Consider the following 10,151-nt stretch of genomic DNA (forward strand, 5'->3'; position numbering starts at 1 on the left):
TGGGACTTGACCCAGTGAGGTAGGTAATTGATCTAGAAAAAGAAAAAATAAGTTTCAAATCTATATGCCTTTTAGTAATAACTGTATGTACTTGCACGCAAAACTTTAACCAAAATTTTCTAAGTCCAAAAGGGAGCATAATTTGGCCAAAATGAAGGTCAGAGTTATGGGACTTGGTGCTATCAACTAGTTTTATAACCCCGAAGACACATGTGAAGTTTCAATTCAATATCTGCATTAGTTTTGGAGATAGTAACTTGCATGTAAAACTTTAACCGAAATTTTCCAAAAAAAGTCCAAAAGGGGGCATAATTTACTCAAAATACATGTTAGAGTTATGGAACTTGACCCAGTGAGGTTGGTAATTGACCTAGAAAAAGAATAAATAAGTTTCAAAGCTATATGCCTTTAAATGATAGCTGTATGTACTTGCATGCAAAAACTTAACCAAGGTGTGATGCCGACGCTGACGCCAGGATGAGTAGAATAGCTAGACTATTCTTTGAATAGTCGAGCTAAAAATAACTCAATATTTCATAGGATCGCGTCAAATTAGCAAGACTAGTAAAATAATAGATAACTTTTGGCAGATTTTTGTTTTTATACATCATTTTCTGTCAGCGGTTACGCAAAGGGACAGATGTTACATGATAATGTAAAAAGCTTGCTTCTGAAGCTGTTTACTGTCATTAAGATGAGAAAATTCACCAACAGAATTTATGATTTGAAGAAATTATAGCATGACAGATTTCTTTTGGCAGTGGCTAGGGGTCTGGTTACCGGACCTCTAGACAACCCTTACAGGGCAGGCTAAGGTCCGGTAATCAATATGAATACTGAGCATTGTAAATACAAAGAGCAGACTATATTTTATCTTTAAAAACAGGAGATGATTTCAAAACTTTGTTTTCGTATTTTTCACGTTGTTTTAAATACATGGTATGTCACAGGAAACAGAAGTATTTATAATTCTTTAATCCCGGGAAAAACATGATCGCAAATTCGACAAATAATTAATAGCAATTTGTATGCCGTAATTGGTAGCTTTTATTGTTTTTCTTGGGACTGATGAATAAAAATAATAATCTTAATGGGTTTTTTCGGTATCTAAGACACAGATTTACTTTTTGCTCATGAATTGTTGAATTTGTTTTACTGCTTGAGTAATAAATAAAGTTGACTATTGAAAATTGCTGTTAAAATTTCATATTCAATATGCATTGAACCCGAGTGAGAGCTAATTATATATATAAATACAGTGAAACACCGCTCACTCGAGCATCGATGACTCGAGTACCCGGGCTCGCTCAAGCAATTCATGTGGTCCCAGACGATTTCCTTCTATTTTCTATGTGAAATTACCATGGCTGGGTCGAGCATCGATAACTCAATCGCTCGAGCATAACACCTGGTCCCTGTGAATAATCAATTAATTTACTATTTGCTTGTTCTGGCAAACTCGAGCAGAGGTGTCAAAATTTTTCACACTTTCAGTGGTCAAAATGTATCGGTTAATTAAAAATTTTTACACGCCCTGAGAATTGTGTGGTCTGTTCCACAACTATCCTAAATGTTTGTTTGTTGGTATATTTGATCTGATTAATGAGATCAGTTATTGATAGAAGGTTGAAGAAAAGTCCTATTGATCAAATATCGATCAATTATTGATTACTTAAAACTTCTATTCTTCGGGATCTTCTCGATCCCGCAGAAAAGAAGTTTTAAGTAATCAATAATTGATCATTATGAAATCTTAGTATTTTAATCAGCAGTTGTTTGCATGCAAATGAAGGAAATGATATAGACTTTTCATAAAATTGAGACGATAATTTTGATATACACTTGTTGATAAATGAAAATAAAAAGTCCTAGTTGTTTCTTCACATGTGCCATTTACAAATTACGAATTGAAACGTCTATCATAGATAACGTTTGTAATACTTTTTATTAAATGTCACAAGTACATTATTATTACGCATCACCGTTTACACTGCAAATGATCCCGATGACAACTGGTAAAACAAAATTCTATTTTCGATTTTATGTTGGTCAGTGTTCGGGCCGCTCGAAACCATGGATAACTTGAGCATTTTGCTTATCCCCTTGCGACCTCGAGCGAGTGGTGTTTTACTGTACATAACATATTTACAAAAATAAACGTAATAAAGGCAACTTTATGACAACTAATCATAACTTTTACCAGCAATTACCTTATACACTGGTATTACAGTTCATAATAGTACATGTATATTGATTACCGGACCTCTAGACTCCGGGTCTAGAGGTGCGGTTACCGTTATCTATTTACTCAAGCAGTAAAACGAATTCAACAATTCATGAGCACAATCCATGTCTTAAATATTATTTTAAAGAAAAAATTAAGTTTATTATTTTAATTCATCAGTCCCGAGAAAAACAATAAAGGAAGTGTCTAGCTGTCTGGTAACCGGACGTTCTAGCTGTCCGGTAACCGGACGTTCTAGCCGTCAGGTAATAGATTTCCTAACGAATAAGTAATGATACCTGTTATTTACTAAAGATATCGATACTCAATATCTGCAAACAAAATTTTGTGTGAATACAAATTACTAAAGATTTACTTTTAATCGTCTCGAATATATAAATCAATGCATTATTCAGCCGATAAAACGAAAGTTTGCCGAAATCAATAATGGCGAGATTGCTGTGACATAACTCATTAAAAGCTGTTCATCTGGTGGCGGGCAAAACAATGTTTTTATGGGATCAGAATTTTTAAATTCTAGTAACTTTTTCACTTGATTTTCAAAATTAAAACAGTTACAACTTTCATATTTTAGTATTCTAATATTTTTTTTAAATGAAAAACTGTTTTAAATGACATTTAATTTCAATGGCGGCAGTGTGATGTTCAAAACTTTTAGAAAAACAGTAGTTAAGCATTCATAATTAATCCATTTTATTTCGAAATAATAGTCAAAATTAATTAAATGAATATTGATTTTTTTATAAGCTTTCCATATACGTGGTATTTATAAATCTGTGTTTTAAGAATTAAAGTTTAAACCTTTAGAAAAACATCACTTTTTACAAAATAACAAGGACGTTCGACGATCAATGTGATTTGTATACAAACATGATCTCATTCGTTTTATCAACTGAAAAATCAGTAATCTATATGAGACGATGAAAAATATACTTTGGTATGTATTCACACAATATTTTGTTTACAAATAAGTATTGATATGTTAAGTAAATAACAGTTAAAACTATATAAAATCATTACTTATTCATTAAGAAATCAATTACCGGATGGCTTGAAAATCCCTGAGGATTTGCTAGTCGTCCAGTAACCGGAGGGCTAGAACGCAGGCTAGGCGTCCAGTAACCAGGCGGCTAGACACTTCCAACAATAAAAGCTTCTGATTACGCCTTACAAATTGCTATTATACTAGACATCACTAATCTCACTAATTTAGCGGTATTTGAGTTGCGCTACCTACGTTGTATTTACATGTCAAAGTTTGTGACCTATTTCACGCATGCTAGCATAAAACGTTTTTACCTGCAGTTACCATGCTAAATATCTGTCAATATTTATTAAAAGCGTACTTTTGCACTCGTACTGCAAAAAATCCAAAAATATTCATTAATTAAGCAAATATTTGCAATGTTTACAAGTTTGTCTACCAGCCGTTTTGGCATCTGTCCTCATTAATTATGCAAATTAAGTCCCGTCCATAGGTTAGAGAACACCAAATTTTATGTAACATCCCCAGCTAGACAAAAATAAATGAAATATCAGTATTAGGCGAAACATCAAAACATTTTAACTCGACGGAATTTAAGGGGGAGGAGGGGATGGGGGCGACTATCCCCTCAAAATACACCCATGATACTTAGCAGTGAAATGGAACATGTTAGATAAATATCAGATAGAAAATATACAGTAAAAGTACAATTCTTAGGCTCCGATACATTATGGACACGCCCGCGACCTTGTGGTTTACTTTCAAAATATCTTGCGTGTCCAATGCCCAAAGAATAATTTCGATAGTGCCAATGTAAGCAGAATGAGATGACATAAAACGTTTAAATAGGCATTTAATGACTTTTGAGTGTTCCTGTTAGTTTGACTAAGATAGCTTTTCAATGTTTGAGTAATATTTAGTGCTTTTTAATTTTGATAGTTTGATTGCCACAATTGTTGACCTATACCGCAAAATTAGTGATGTGACGTCGCATGATGACAATGGCTGATTACTGTTTGAAGTACACAGGGATGTTTCTTGAATGATACTGGTTCGAGTCATAAACTCGGCCACTTTGTGCGGTTTTTCATAAATATTTCTTTCTTTCTGCAATTGATTTGTATAAAATTTCTACCATATGTGCTTTAATACAAGCAACACTGATTGTTATCATTAACAGCCGTTTACAGTACAGTAAACAATAAAACCGTGCTTAAAATAACGGACAGGTTTAACCTCCACATTTTACCTTCTTCAGGTTGTAAATATTCGGCCACTTTTTAAACATAAAGTTTGCTATGTTTTCAACACTGTCTTGGAAATAAATAGATGCTACAGCCAAAATCATTCTTTTTTCAACAAACTGCAATCAATTTTCAATAGCATATCTCGTTGGAAATATTTGCCAACAAAGATTTAAAAAGCACCTGTAATTCTTCTCAAACCAGCATGACCTAGTTTGATTTTTACGTCACTGTTTATTACACTTTCTGGCATAGAACTGCTGTTCTCGTCACTTTTCGGGGTTGTTTTAACAGGAGAGTGAATGTGCGTTAAAAGAGAGATTCGCGCGCTCACGTGCTGTAATAACACCTTTTTATATATGCGCGTTCTGTGGCAAAGCACAAACGTATTACGGCCCCAAAACGGATAATTCAAAAGGAAATGAGGTCAACGTGAAAAAACAATGTAGGTAGACACATGGAAATTCAATAACATTGAGGGTCAACATATTCATTTACTTGGTTTTAACGTGTTTTATGCTAGTAAGCAAATGTTCTTTTCGTGTTATAAAGTTTAAATTTGAAGTAACCCTTGCCGGGCCTCAGCATAAACGGGCCCGTGCGATGAAGTCACGCGACCCGCGAGACAAAATATTTGCAATTTAGAGTACACAACTTTAGGGAAGGACAACCATTTTTCTACTCACCTCACCTTGTTGTTTCCGCCAACTTTGTTGCTAACGCAAGTGCTTGTGATGACACAGATGAGTTTTCAAGCATCTGGCTTGGAAAAAAGCTTTAAAGTGGGTGGCCGAATATTTACGACCTGGCCGAATTTACGACTCAAACCAGTATCTGATTTATTTTCACACAGTTATCGATGCATATGACATGAAATATTGTGGTAAAGACAAGAAATACTCTATTGTGTTGTTTCTTATTTCATGTTGTTACCTGAAAATATTTGTAGAATTTGCGATCGTGTTTTTCCCAGGATTAAAGAATTAAACAATACTTCTGTTTCCTGTGACTTACCATGTATTTAAAATAACAAGACAAGAGGACCATGATTGTCCTGAATCGCTCACCTCTTCCCACATGACCCAGTTTTGAGTATGACATCGTTTTTTCTATTATTTGACATAGTGACCTAGTTTCTGAGCTCATGTGACCCAGTTTTGAACTTGACCTAGATATCATCAAGATAAAAATTCTGACCAATTTTCATGAAGATCCATTGAAAAATATGGTCTCTAGAGAGGTCACAAGGTTTTTCTATTATTTGACCTATTGACCTAGTTTTTGAAGGTACGTGACCCTGTTTTGAACTTTACCTAGATATCATCAAGGTGAACATTCTCACTAACTTTCATGAAGATCTCATGAAAAATATGGCCTCTAGAGAGGTCACAAGGTTTTTCTATTTTTATACCTACTGGCCTAGTTTTTGACTGCACGTGACCCAGTTTCGAAACTGACCTAGATATCATCAAGGTGAACATACAGATCAATTTTCATGAAGATCCATTGAAAAATATGGCCTCTAGAGAGGTCAAAAGATTTTAATAATTTTAGACCTACTGACCTAGTTTTTGACCGCAGTTTACCCAATTTCAAACTTGATCTAGATATCATCAAGCTGAACATTCAGACCAACTTTCATACAGATCCCATGAAAAGTATGGCCTCTAGAGAGGTCACAAGGTTTTTTTATTATTTGACCTAGTGACCTAGTTTTTTAAGGCACATGACCCAGTTTCAAACTTGACCTAGATATCATCAAGGTGAACATTCTGACCAATTTTTATGGAGATCCATTCACAAGTATGGCCTCTAGAGAGGTCACAATGTTTTTCTATTTTTAGACCTACTGACCTAGCTTTTGACCGCACATGACCAAGTTTCGAACTTGACCTAGATATCATCAAGATGAACATTCAGACAATCTTTCATACAGATCCCATGAAAAATATGGCCTCTAGAGAGGTCACAAGGTTTTTCTATTATTTGATCTACTGACCTAGTTTTTGATGGCACGTGACCCACTTTCGAACTTGACCTAGATATCATCAAGGTGAACATTCTGACCAATTTTCATGAAGATCTCATGAAATATATGGCCTCTAGAGAGGTCACAAGGTTTTTCTATTTTTAGACCTACTGACCTAGTTTTTGACCGCACGTGACCCAGTTTCAAACCTGACCTAGATATCATCAAGGTGAACATTCAGACCAACTTTCATACAGATCCCATGAAAAATATGGCCTCTAGACAGGTCACAAGGTTTTTCTATTATTTGACCTACTGACCTAGTTTTTGATGGCACGTGACCCACTTTCTAACTTGACCTAGATATCATCAAGGTGAACATTCTGACCAATTTTCATGAAGATCTCATGAAATATATGGCCTCTAGAGAGGTCACAAGGTTTTTCTATTATTTGACCTACTGACTTAGTTTTTGACGGCACGTGACCCACTTTCGAACTTGACCTAGATATCATCAAGGTGAACATTCTGACCAATTTTCATGAAGATCTCATGAAAAATATGGCCTCTAGAGAGGTCACAAGGTTTTTCTATTTTTAGACCTACTGACCTAGTTTTTGACCGCACGTGACCCAGTTTCAAACCTGACCTAGATATCATCAAGGTGAACATTCAGATCAACTTTCATACAGATCCCATGAAAAATATGGCCTCTAGAGAGGTCACAAGGTTTTTCTATTATTTGACCTACTGACCTAGTTTTTGATGGCACGTGACCCACTTTCTAACTTGACCTAGATATCATCAAGGTGAACATTCTGACCAATTTTCATGAAGATCTCATGAAAACTATGGCCTCTAGAGAGGTCACAAGGTTTTTCTATTTTTAGACCTACTGACCTAGTTTTTGACCGCACGTGACCCAGTTTCAAACTTGACCTAGATATCATCAAAGTGAACGTTCTGACCAATTTTCATGAAGATCTTGTGAAATATATGGCCTCTAGAGAGGTCACAAGGTTTTTCTATTTTTAGACCTACTGACCTAGTTTTTGATGGCACGTAACCCAGTTTGGAACTTGACCTAGATATCATCAAGTTGAACATTCTGACCAATTTTCATGAAGATCTTGTGTAATATATGTTCTCTAGAGAGGTCACAAGGTTTTTCTATTTTTAGACCTACTGACCTAGTTTTTGATGGCACGTGACCCAGTTTCGAACTTGGCCTAGATATCATCAAGATGAACATTCTGACCAACTTTCATAAAGATCCGATGAAAAATGTGACCTCTAGAGTGGTCACAAGCAAAAGTTTACGGACGGACGCACGCACGGACGGACGCACGACGGACACTGCGCAATCACAAAAGCTCACCTTGTCACTTTGTGACAGGTGAGCTAAAAAAATAAGAAAACAAAGGTAAAATATAGTCTCCTAGCTCTTTGTAAATACCGTTCTCAGTATTCATATTGATTACCGGACCTCTAGCCTGCCCTGTACAGGTTGTCTGTAACTGGATCAGGTCCGGTTACTGGACCCCTAGCCACTTCCATAATTTCCTTTCGTACAGTAGTCGATTCCTGGTTAAATTTTAAAAAAAGTGTGTCTTTCAGCTCAGATATCCATAGCAATTATAAATAAACACTTCTGACGCTGAAACTTTTAAGCTAAAAATTCATGACATGACATTTATGGATGGATTATTATTGGATTGTTTTTAAATTATATAATTTACCAGGTCGGAGACTTCCCCTGGATTGATAGAAAGTCTCTCGATCTAAACATTGTCTCTCGTTTGAAAGGCAAAATGTCTCTCGATCGAAAGACTAAAATTAGCTTAAGCAATGAAAATCAATGAAAGAGTAATTAAAACTCTCTTTTTAGAATGCGCAAATTTATTTCAAATATAGAAAATTATCTTTCTTTTATCAAATTTTCAAAATCAAAATTATTTGGGAATTTTACTTAAGCATTACAAACTTCTGTGACAATTTGTTTCTTGTACAGTTTACTTGAAGGCAGTGGCTAGAGAACCAGAATCGGTTCCCTAGACAGCGAACTTATTCGTCCAGAACCGGTGCTCTAGCCAAAGTACCGTGCATAGGCTAGGGAACCGGAATTTTATTTCTATGCATAAAACTGGCGAAATTCACTTTGTTTCTTTTTGTAAGTATCATGTGCATGTTCTTATCTTAATAAGTTAATTAATTTTACTATTTCAGCAAGCTATGCCCTTTTATTTGTGTTTACTGTGTCTCCGGAAGTGTACTCGCCGCATACTGTCCGCCATATTGGAATGATAAAATAAACTAGTACGAATGAATGCGAAATCATCGACAATGGAGCCGAAATAAACTTGAAATTTAAACTTAAAAGGTGTAAGACAATAAAAGAAACGATTAAAACAAATTAAGTAATTTCTGTTAAGTAGTATTGATTACATATCTTTGAACGTGAAATGCCGAGGTGTTACAAACCAGTATTTAAAGTGATCAGAGAATCTGTATGAAGTTTTAAGGGCAATTAAATTAATTTGTTCATCTATAAACATGTAATGACGCAAATACAAACCAAGATTATTTTATATTTAAATAATTTAAATATAGTACAAGTTTAAAGCAAAATTTAATAACATTTAAAAACTGCGAAGTAGTTTTCACGCATTCATTCGTACTAGTTTATATCATTCCAATACGGCAGACACGGTATATATGCGGCGAGTACACTTTTGGAGGCAGTAAACGCAGTTAAATGCATGGGCATGGTAAAATTAATTAAGATAATAAAATGCATGACACTTACCAAGAAACAAAGTGGATTTCTGACACTTACCAAGAAAAAAAGTGGATTTCGGCAGCATTACTGGTACTGATGATAAACCCGGACAGATGATAAAGTCAAACACCTTGGAAATATTTGATTGCAATCGGTTATTTATAAAATCGAACACACCATTTAGCTTGCTTACTAAATATAAATTTGAATTATGTAAAGTTTTCAGCAAAGGTTAAGCTTTATTTTGATACCGACCATTGATTTCAATTTGCAGAAATAAAAAAGTTACAGGTAAAAAACCTCATTTTTTGTTCGGGTTTATCATCAGTACCAGTATGCATAGAAATAAAATTCCGGTTCCCTAGCATATGCACGGTATTTTGCTTAGAGAACCGGTTCCGGACAAATAAGTTCGCAGTCTAGGGAACCGATTCCAGTTCTCTACTCTAGCCTCTGCCTTACTTGAAATAACAAGTTTTTTCAATAAATAGATAATGCGCCTGTAAGGAAATTATTTTTTTAATAATGATTTCATGTTTTTTCAACACTTACGCTAAATACAGTCTTTCGATCGAGACATTTTGTCTTTCAAACGAGAGACAGTGTTTAGATCGAGAGACTGTCTCTCAATCAAGGGGAAGTCTCCGACCTGTTTACAGCTGGGCAAAGAAATGATCACAAATATCGGAACGAACTTGAGATGCCTTTCAACTACTGTCACTAAAATTTAATTTAAAACTTATACGCTGAAGATTTATTACCAAGTCAGCTGTCATATTAATCATAAACAAATACGAAGAAAACAAAATACATTCTTCCTTCTTCGACATTCCTTCTTCTTCTTGTTTATTGTCCCAAAAATGTCCGTGACCTTCCGTAGACTGGTCCCCCCTGCGTAATCGAAAATCAGGGAACCATAATTGAAGAGG

The 10,151-nt window shown here is 35.1% G+C and overlaps 1 protein-coding gene across 2 annotated transcripts in view; it reads right to left on the bottom strand.

The window, feature by feature from the left end:
* The window catches only part of LOC123527212 (leucine-rich repeat neuronal protein 3-like), a 45,218-nt gene extending 35,067 nt beyond the window's left edge, over positions 1-10,151 (bottom strand). The window contains exon 1 of one of the 2 annotated variants that reach the window (XM_045306539.2): positions 10,034-10,151. The gene's annotated coding sequence lies outside the window, so the exon portion shown is untranslated. Of the gene's footprint in view, positions 1-9,983 lie in introns of both variants that reach the window. The other variant, XM_045306538.2, reaches the window with a different exon arrangement.

The sequence above is a fragment of the Mercenaria mercenaria genome, chromosome 14 (genome assembly GCF_021730395.1).
Source record: "Mercenaria mercenaria strain notata chromosome 14, MADL_Memer_1, whole genome shotgun sequence".
NCBI lineage: Eukaryota > Metazoa > Mollusca > Bivalvia > Venerida > Veneridae > Mercenaria > Mercenaria mercenaria.